We start from the raw sequence: 11,345 nt of genomic DNA on the forward strand, positions 1-11,345 counted from the left end.
TACACACACACACACACACACACCACATTTTATTAATCCACTCATGTATTGATGGGTACTTGGGTGGTTTCCACATCTTTGCAATTGTGAATTGTGTTGTGGTAAATAATCGAGTGCAAGTGTCTTTTTTATAAAATGTCTTTTTTTCCTCTGAGTAAATACCCAGTAGTGGGATTGCTGGATCAAACGGTAGGTCTGCTTTTAGTTCTTTGAGATATCTCCATACTAGTTTCCAAAGAGGTTATACCAGTACCAGCAGTACCACTACTGTTGTACCAGCAGTGTATGAGTGTTCCTCTCTCTCCACATCCACACCAGCATCTGTTGTTTTGAGACTTTTTGATAAGCCATTCTTACTGTTACTATAGCTTTGCAGAATATTTTGAAGTGTGATGCCACCAGCTTTGTTCTTTTTTGCTCAGGATTGCTTTGGCTGTTTGGAGCTTTTTGTGGTTCCATAAGAATTTTAGGGTTGTTTTCTATTTCTGTGAAGAATGTCAGTGGTATTTTAATAGGGATTGCATTAAATCTGTAGATTGCTTTAGGTAGTATAGTCATTTTAAAAATATTAATTCTTTCAATCTATGAGCATTGGTTATCTTTCCTTTTTTTTTTCTTAATCCTCTTCAATTTCTTTCATCAGTGTTTTGTAGTTTTCATTGTGGAGATCTTTTACCTCCTTAGTTAACTTTCTTTGTAGGTTGCGACATCCTCACCAACACTTGTAACTTTATGTTTTTCTTTTTTTAATGGTAGCCATCCTTATGGATGTGAGCTAATATCTCATTGTGGTTTTGATTTGCATTTCTCTGATGGTTAGTGACATTGAGCATCTTTTCATATGCTCATGGCCATGTGTATGTCATCTTTAGAGAAATATCTATTTAAGTCCTTTACCTATTTATTTATTGTAAAAGACTCTGCTCATTTTCTGACTAGTTTGTTTTGTTGTTGGTGAGTTGTAGGAGTTCTTTATATATTCTGGCTATTAACCACTTATCAAATATATGATTTGCAAATATTTCCTTCCATTTCATAAGACTCTTCATTTATATTGGCTCTTCATTTCTATTAATCGAAATTGTATCCACTGATGCACGAAAGTTTTTAAGTTTGATGTAGTCCCATTTCTCTATTTCTGCTCTTGTTGCCTGGGCTTTGAGCATCACATCCAAGAAATCATCACCAAGTCCAATATTATAAATTGTTTTCCCTATTTTCTTCTAAGAGTTTTATAGTTTTAGGTCTTACATTTAGGTCTTTAATGCATTTTATTTTTATATGGCATAATGTGAGGCTATAACTTTATTATTTTGCTTGTGGATATTTAGTTTTCCCAACATCATAAGTTCAATACATTGTCCTTTCCCCATTGAGTGGTCTTGGCACCCTTGATCATATATGTGAGGGTTTATTTCTGGACTCTTTATTCTAGTCCATTGGTCTATATGTCTGTTTTTATACCAGTACCACACGATTTTGGTTACTATATCTTTGTAATATTTTTTTGAATTGAGGGGGTGTGAGTCCTCCAACTCTGTTGTTCCTTTTCAAAATTGTTTTGGCTATTTGGGGTCCTTTGAGATTTCCCATGAATTTTAGGATGATTTTTTTCTATATCTGGAAAAAAATGCCTCTGGGATTTTGATTGGGTCCATAATAAATGATCTTTAAGGTTCTTTGTGATATTAAAGTGATGTAGTAGTATGTGTGTCACTGAAGTAGAAGTTCAGTTCTGGGATTGTTACTCAATTCTTTACCTCCAGAAGAGAAGAAAGAAAATTTCCTTAGCTCCTCCTGTGTGCCGGGATGATCACAACAGTCTGGGGAGAGACATCATTGGTATTCTCCTTAGGTCGACTTGCCTTGCTCTGCGTGGAAAAGCCAAGATTCCAGCAGGGATACAAGCCAGGCCTGGGTCCTTATAAAGCTTGTGCTTTCCCTACGCTACCCTGCTGCCTCCTCCTCCGTCTCCTGGCAGCTTCCTAACAGCGGACAGAGTTTGCGCCCAAAGCTGATGGGTGTTTATCTTTTCGGTGATGCTACAGCACTTGTTGGGGTGCCACCTGCTGTTGTCTTTAGGGAGTTGTAACAGAATTTTAAAAGAGCAGCTATGTATATTTGAATACTTATAATATTGAATGGACAAACATATTTGGGGAATCATGATGCTGAACTTTAATTTTATTTTTTAATTGAATAAAGTCCCACTTACAGTTTCTTCCTTATTCATGTGTATGTGACTAAATTCTTGCTAAGAAAAAGGGAATATGCTTCTCCTAACCATTCCTTCTCCCCTCTGTTCTACCTGAGATTTCTGACTCTGAGCAAGTAATGCAAGTGCTCCAAGATCATGCTGCAAAGACGGTCATGCTGGCTTCACATCGTCCACCTTCTGTGGCTTCCCAGAGTTTGCATCGGTGCAGCTATGACCAAATCTGGGAGAACATTTATAGCAACATCAACCTCTATCAGGTACAATAGGAAGAAATAACCAATATGCCTTTCTGTTCAACTTACCATTTGTGTGTAGGCATTAGGAATTTACTTTGATAATTCTCCTGAGACCCTCCCCACCAAAGCTCTATTACCTAGCCAGGTTTATTTTCATTATAAGAAAGACTAAGTGCTAATTAAAAAGAGGGATATAAAAAGGTACAGTATAAGATGTTGTTCCTACCAGGACAGATACTTAAACCAATAAATACCAATGCAAAGCTATACATCCTAGTGCTAAGCACCCAACAAGTTGAACAGTTATTAAATATTGTGAGTGTTTAGAGGGAAAGTGATTCCCAAAGTGTTGTTTCTATTGGGGAAGGCCTCTTGAAGGAGAGGAAATTGAGCAGGATTTGAAGGAAGCATAGGGCTTAAGGAGGTGGTGGAGAGAAAAGTAGGGAGAGCATTCTGGCGGGTGCAGCTTAGCAGTGGTGCAGAGGAGAGATTGTATGTGATGTGTTCGAGGCCAGTTTGGTTGAGTAGAAGATTCATGTGGAGACATAGTGAGGAGAAGAGGTTTTGTTGTTGTTGTTTTGGTGGGGGGCAAGTTGAGAATGCCCATAAATTCCATATGAAGAAATTTGTTCTTTATTCTGTAAGAAAATGATACTTACAAAGGTGTGTTTTTTAGGAAGGTTAATGTGGCAACAGAGTGTTAGTGGGATTGAAAGAGGGAGATTGGCAGCAAGGAAGCCAGCCAGGTATCCTGCTGTGTAGGATAGGGATGAAGTTGAATGGACATTTATATGCAAAGCTAGTGGATATTTATCTTTTAAAATGGCACTATAACATTTCTGAAGCTCTAATCTGCTATTATTTGTCTCTCTAAAAGAAGAGTTTTATTTCATTTTCCTATTTAAGATGGGAAGACCAAATACGTTTATAGCCTAAGAGGAAGGAACAGTAGAGAAGAAGAGATGGAAGCTATGAAAGGGGAAATGTGAGAACCAGGTGACCCTGGGGAAGAGGAGGGAATAGGATGAAGAAACCAGCAGGAGGAGTAAGTTTGAGAAAGGGAAATTGACATCACTTCCCTTGAGGTGAAGGAGATACATAGATTTTTCAGGTGCAGAAAAGTAAGATGTGGGTACCCGTAACTGGCCCTGGCTGTCTCATAGAGAGAGGAGGTGGAGGTTGTCTGTGTGAGTGAGGTGGAAGGTGAATGAGGTGTGTGAAGATGTGCATCACTAGGGAGAAGGCCGCAGGACTGTCACTGAGAGAGGACTATACGGGTGACTGCTTAGCCAGGGGGCCCCAGTTAAAGTAATTCGGCATGAATTTGTAGCGAGCCCATTTTGCATAAATTCTATTACTTTCACCCCTAAAGATAATTGTAGAGTGACTGAAAATTGTATGAAGTCAAAGGTGTGGGGAAGTTGAATAGAATACTGGAGAGAGAAGCAGTGTCATGGTCCATCATCCCAGGCTGGGTATGGGGGAAAGTGAGACCTGAAGGGTTCCAGTGAGTTACGGATTGGTTTGAAGCACACACACATGCATACACACCTGCCTTAACTTTTCAATTGTTTGGACAACAATCTAGAGAAGCTAAAGAGAAATGAGTTGGCCACACAGCAACACATCATAGCATGGACCTCCCTGGCCCCTGAATTTGCTGACAGGGCATGCAACTACCAGTTGATACTATCCTCAGCTAGCATCCTGCCAGAGTTGAGGAAATAGCCATATTTTCCCTATCCCGTTGTCACTTCACACCAGAGTATGTGTCATTGTTCAGGAAGACCTTATACTAACAAGGGGGCATTTAAAAACATCTGACTCTCCTGTTTCTTGAACCAAACTTATGGGGTAGAGGGTAGAGGAGAAGGAGGTGGGGAGAAGGCAGAATCAGCCTCAGGTATCTCTGAATAATGTCTCTGCTTCTCAGATCCTGGGCAGTTTACCTCTTGTTGCTATTGTATTAATCATCCTGTACCTGGGAAGTTCTGGTATTAACATCTGACGGCCAGAACACAAATCTGTTTTCTTCATTGAGTGAGAGAATAGGGGGTGTTAAACTCCTGGGGACCATACTGGGGTGAGAGGAGGTAAATAAGAGTGAGGCGAGAGGTAGGGTGCAAAGGAGTCAGAGATGAAGAGCTTCATGTCTGAAATGGAGAAACAATAAGGTCCAGGGTGTGGCCTGGCCAGCAGGTGATGAGTTGTAGCAGTGCCCATGGGCACTGAGGGGACAAAGGAGATTACCTCTGTGGGATGACTGTGCCAGTGAAAAGCAGAAGGTGAGAACAGGAGATGATGGACCAGGTAAGTGTTGAGTGGCAGAAAACACCAGGTTAGGGCAACAGGGTGAGAAGCTGTGATGGAAATGGAAGTAGGGACAATTCCTGCTTCCCTTCTCCCAGCCACACAGTGAAGGGGAGAACTAGCACTTCTAGCTTTTCTCTCTATTACTGCATCCTTCCACTTGCAGAGGGGATGGAAAGTCAGGTACTGGTCGGATGCAGTTTGTGCTTTTGCCAAGATCTGGTTTGAATGCAGTTTCCCAAATGTTAAAGGGCAAAAAAAAGAAAAGAAAAGAAAACCACTTCCTCTGGTTATTTACTGACTTATAAATGTTGTTCTTGGAATTGCCCAAAGGGAGAAGAATATGAGCTCTGCATTTTCAAGTTGAATTATGGCAAATAGAGCATAAAGAGACTTAGAATACCTGTAGCTTTTCAGATTCCAGAGGGGGGGCTTGAGGGAAGACAAATCACCCCACATATTACTGTCATGAAAGTTTTCCAGTTTCTCATTCATGCAGTGATTATTACATGGATGCTGCCTTTGTGCCAGGAATTGTACTCATCTCAGGGGATGAAACAGATGCAGTTCCCACCGTTGGGAGCAACATACAATAAATAAATGAACAAAGAAGTAAAGCTATTATCTCTAACTCGTGAGTGCCATGAAGAAAACCACAGGGAACAGAGAACAATGCATGGATAGAGTTCAGCCAAGATCTCCGGGTCGTGGGGAGGATTTGGGTTGAATGTAATGAATGAGAAGGGGCTAGCCAAGCCAACAGCCTGGAAAGGAGCTTTCTGAGCAGGGAACAGAAAATAGCACTGGGTTTAAGGAAGGAAATTCTGAGGTCACAATCAATATTTTCCACTTTTCTTCACACTCTCCCATGGGTGTTACTTATTGATCTCCTCAAGTATTTCTGATTTGTCCAAACATCACCTCGGGCCCCAGTGGTAGCATCTTGACATTCTGAATGTTGAATGCTAGTCAGATCAGATTAGAATTAAGTACAAATGCGGCAGCTGAGAGTAGTTACAGGAATGTGGGTATGAGTCTTAAAGTTCTGTTTTGCAAGCATGCAGCAGTCAAGTATGAATTTTAGCATCTGTGTGCTGGTCAGCATCCTGAATCTGAAGTTGGCAAGGGGCAACCAATACCTCGTGACAAATAACTTTCTTAAGGGCCTTCTGCATGAAGGAAAACAAACCTCACAGGACTGTCCATTTTGACAGCTCTGGGAGAATATAATCACTAACTGCAGCACAACTTTAGAACAACTTCTGGTCATTTTTCAGTGAATGTCATGCACCAGTAACTTTTCTTTAGGGAATTTGTTTTTTTTTTAATAAACAATACATAAACAGAAAAACTGCAAAAATAGTACAATAGAGTTCCCGCATACCCTTCACCCAATTTCTCCTATTATTAACATCTTACGTTACTGTGGTAAGTTTGTCATGCCTAAGAAACCAACGTTGGTCTGTTACTGTTAATTAAACCAGACTTCATTTGGATTTCACCAATTTTTCCATCCAAGTTCTCTCTCTGCCCCAGGATCCTACTCAGGGTACCACATTGCCTTTCATCGTCATGCCTCCCCAGTCTCCTCTGGTCTGTGACAGTTTCTCAGTCTTTCCTTGTTTATCATGACCTTGACAGTCTTTAGGAGTGCTAGCCAGGTTACCTGTGCAACATTCCCTAATTTGAGTTTGTATGATGTTTTTTTCCATGGTTATACTGGGGTTATGGGTTTGGGGGAAGAAGAATATCACAGAGACTAAATGCCCTTGTTGTCACATCCTACCAAGAGAACAAGACATCAACATGGCTCATTACTGGTGGTGTTACTCTTGCTTGCTTGGCTAAGCTAGCGGTGTTTGCCAGGTTTGTCCATGGTAAAGTTACCATTTGTAGAAATTAATTTTAAACTACAGAAGGAATAAATAATGTCTTCTCCTTGTAAAAAAGTGAAACATTACTGAAAAATTAAATTGCCCTTTGACTACCCTCACTGTGCTGGGCCCCATTCCACCTCCTTAGAGGTAAACACTGTTATTGCTTTGAGCCTTGTCAATGCATTTGTATGCGTATATATGTGTCCATAAAATATACATGTAGGATAATTTTGTTTTAGTTTTCTATATAAGTAACATGTCACACTATGTGGATACCTTTCTGCAACTTGCTTTTTTTCACCCAACAATACGTCTTGGAGAACAATATGTCTTGTTCTTTTTAATGGCTGAATTGTATTTTATTGTGTACTACAGATTACACAGTCACTCTCCCCTGTGGATAGTTGTGGCCATTTTTCCCCTCTTAGAAACCATGCCTGCAGAAGGCTGGCCCCTCCTTCTTTAAACACAGTTCTAATTCCAGATTTACTTAGAAATCTGGCTTTGAATAAGAAAGAAAAAAATATCAAATTTTCTTTAATTGTTAATTGATGATAGTGTATAACTGAAAAGAGAGAATTCTGGTCAAAAAGGACTGCATTCTTTTATATTCCCTAGAAAAAAATTAAAAATAACTTAACTGTAGTCCCTGTCAGAAGATGGGACAGGCCAGGTAGGCCTGTGTAGACCCTCTGGAGCTGTAATTCTGTTAGATCAAGTTGCTTGTGTCTAGTGCCTTTCCCCAATAAAGCATATGTTTATTAAAATGGCTACATACAGACATTACATACTACTGACTATCATATTTTTAAAGATCTGGTTTAAATCTTTCACTGTTCTTTAAATTTATGGAGTGGTGAAGCAGCAGAAAACACTGCCTCCAGGCTACAGGGTCAGGGAGCTGTTGCAGAACCCCTTCCTTTGCATCTCCTCATTGGCCACACCACGGAGGGAAGGAGACAGCATTGTGTGTCCCTGACTATATTACCACTCCCCTCCATTTCCAGAGATAATGCGATACGGCAAGTACAGGTGTGCTCTCACACAAATGGGGCTGTGTACAGTAGCTCCAGCGTGCACGAAGTTCAGGGAAACATAAAACACCTTTTTCCTGGTTCTCATCAAATTCAATAGAACATTTGCTTTTAAAAGCAAACATTTTCTGATCATAACAGTGACATGTATTTATCATAGAAAATGTGGAAAATATAGAAAAGTACAAGGAAGAAAATAAAAAATCACCCATTATGGTACCATCCAAAATAAAAACAGTATTGTCAATATTTGGAACATATCCTTTTAATCTTCTTTCCTGTGGATAAACACACGTAAACTGTAGAGACATTTTGGGTGTGGGGAATAAATAATAGACTCAGTTTTCCTATAATTATTTCTCCCATCCTACCTCCCACTCCACTGCCTCCGCCAACTTCCCAGAGAAAAAAACATGAGATTTGTAATCAGTGGAAATCATAGACCTGTCAAAATATGTGAACTCGGTCATGGTGGCTAAGAGCCACAGGCAGAGCAAATGTCACAGGATTCACCTACCCAGGAACAAAGAACGAACACAGATGGTGTTGACACCCTGGGTTCCAAGCAGCCCTCTGTTCACCTGCTCTGTCTTGGGTTCCCTTAGGAAATACGCTCCTGGACTTTTGGTATTTCCTGAGTTTCCTTTTGTGGGCTGTGGTTGCTTCCCTCTTCCTGGAGGATGCTGGGCCCTCTTGTTTTCCTTATCCCAATCCTTCTGTGCCAGCTTCCTTTCTTCCTGGCAGTCTGCCAGCCAGCAGTATTTTTATGGTTTGTTTGGTCATTCATTCCAATGTCTTCCACTGTAGTTTGACGTCACTTTCTGTTCTGTCCTATGTAATTCTGGGTCATTTTAGAAAAGGCTGAAAAGGTCACAATCCCATCAGAGAAAGGATGTGGCTTATTGTCTCCCTTCTGGGGCCACGTCGGGCAACGCTGAACTGCAGCCCAGGAGCTCTACAAGTCCAGGAGGCAAAACATTCCACGGGACCCCTCTCACCGCAAATTCATAGGAATCATTAAAATTCAGCTCCCTTCATAGAATATATATTTTCCTACAAATTAAAAAAAGCAACAACAGAGTTTTCTTCACTTTGGAATGATGATCTTGTGTTTCTGTTTTAAGGAACAAGAGTATACCACGTCACTTTCCAGAATCTTTTCCAGTTCTAGGGTTGGGGGACGTTTACACAGAAATATACTGATGTGTACACTGACCTAGAACAGACAGGTGCTAACTCTGTTCACAGGCAGAATAGGCGACCACTTAATGTTACCTGACTGGACAACTTTCTCACCTATTCTTCCTAACACCTTTGTCAAGATTTTCCTTCCCCACTGCCTGTCATGAAGCCCAGTAGCCTATCTTTAGAGTCTTGAGAACTGCATTAGTTAAAATTAGGTTTGGCTGTTGGTCATAGTAAAACAAAATGACGGCGGATTAGAGATGGAAATTTCTCTCTCTCTTTGGGTGTGGAAAAACCAACTCAAACTGTTTTTCCTCTGCTCTCACACCACAAAAACAGTCAACACAGAAGAAGACTTCTGTGATCAAATGTTTGGGCATTTCTCCCCCACACACCAACCAAGCAATCAATTCTGCAGTGGACACAAGCTGGGTGTCCTCCAATTCAATTCTGACACTAGCTACCTGGAGATAGCCTGGAGACAGGTTGAGGGCTGAGTCCCACAAGACCACCCCCTCCTTTCTACCAATTGCAAGTCTGGGCCTCAGGAACATCTGACATTCCCAAAGACTTCAAGTTGGGGTTCCCACCACTCCCTTTTCAGGTTCAATTCGTTTGCTAGAGCGGCTCACAGAACTAAGGGAAAAACATTTACCAGTTTATTACAAAGGATATTTTAAAAGATACAAATAAGTGGCGAGATGAAGAGATTCACAGGACAAAGTACAGAAGGGTTCCTAGTGCAGGAGTTCTGTCGCCATGCAACTAGGGTGTACTACCCTCCCAGCACATAGATAAGCTCTTGTTCACCTTCCTGTCAGCCTCCATGTGTTCAGCTATGCAGAAGCTCACTGAACCTGGTCCTCTCAGACCTTTTATGGAGACTTCATTGGATAGACATGCTTGAAGCATGGACAACCATGTTGAAATGTGACTGGACAAAAAGGGCATGGATTTAATACTAATAGACTAAGTAGGGAAACCTAGCAAGACCTGCCTGTTCAGATTCTTCCTGGCCTCTCTGTACAGCATTGCTTCCTCCAGGGTATAGGGCAGGACCTTCTCTGGAATGAGAGTCTTATGACCAACAATCAGGTTAGAGTTCTGCCTTAGGTGAAAGGAGGGCAGGAGAATGTCAGAGAGAGAGAGAGAGAGACAGAGAGAGACATTCTGTTTCCTGAGACCTGCTTCTGAGGCCTAAAGTGCCCCTATATTATAGCAAAAGACTATAATAAGGGCTATGGGAGTTATAAGGCAGGAACTGTGGACCAAAAACTATATATGTGATAATATCACACTCCCCCCTCATATTATCATCTAAGGGTAGGAAGTGCAGAGCTGGTGTGGCAGCTCCACTCCATCTATCCTGAAGTTCTAACAAATGTGGCCTCCATACTTGAGATCAACACTGGGTCTGAGATGGAGCTCCAGCTGTCACATTCATGTTCTAAGTAGCAGGATGAAGAGTGGGGAAGGGAAAGCTGCCTCTGCCAGGAAATTCCCAGAAGCTGCAACATGGCGCTTTCACTCCAATTCTGTCAGTCCCATAGCTACACCTACCTGCAAGAGAGGCTTGGAAATGTCATTTTATCTGGGTGGCCAGGTGCCAAGATAAATACTCAATTACTGTAGGAAAAGTGGAAAATGGCAATTGGGAAAAATCATCAGTTTCTGCCATAAGAACTTGGAATTCCAAGAACCAACTATTAGAACATAAGTAACTCAGAGGGGGTTTTCAACCTCAGCCATTGTCACTCAGTGCTTCTGTGGGGACCAGTGCCACTATGAAAGGGCACAGCTTGTGAGTATGGGGTGTATGCCCAGGGATAGGCAGAGAAGGCAACAAAGAAGAGGCTGCCCAGAGAGCCAGGGGCAGGACCACAAACAAAAGTTACTCTCTTCACCATTTTCCATGGGCCCTGATAAGGATGGGTGCATGGCTGCATCCTTCTCAGCATCAGGAAAGATGACTCTGGAAATAAATGTAAACCATGAATGCCATGGGAGATCTTACAGGGCTGACTGACCACCGCAATTCATGACAGGAGAAAACTAGCATCTTTAGCAACTATGAGGTGCCAGGCACTAAGCCAGAGGCTTTATGTACATTCTACCATTTGATTCTCACAGCAACTTATTATCATTTTCCATTATCATACCATTTTACAAATGTGAAAACAGGCTCAAGACTAAAGGGAGTTTTAATCCATTGCTCTCTCTCAGTGTAGAACAAGACTAGGTTAGACAGACTTCAAGCTATACTACAAGTCTATAGTAACTAAAACAGCATGGACTGGCACAGGAACAGAGACATAGACCAAGGGAACAGAACTGAAAACCCAGATATAAAACCATCCTCATATAAACATCTAATCTTTGACAAAACAGACAAAAACATACACTAGGGAAAAGAATCCTTATTCAATAAATGGTGCTGGGAAAATTGGATAGCCACATGTAGAAGACTGAAACAGGATCCACACCT

The sequence above is a fragment of the Propithecus coquereli genome, unplaced genomic scaffold (genome assembly GCF_000956105.1).
Source record: "Propithecus coquereli isolate 6110/MARCELLA unplaced genomic scaffold, Pcoq_1.0 Scaffold35, whole genome shotgun sequence".
NCBI classification, from domain to species: domain Eukaryota; kingdom Metazoa; phylum Chordata; class Mammalia; order Primates; family Indriidae; genus Propithecus; species Propithecus coquereli.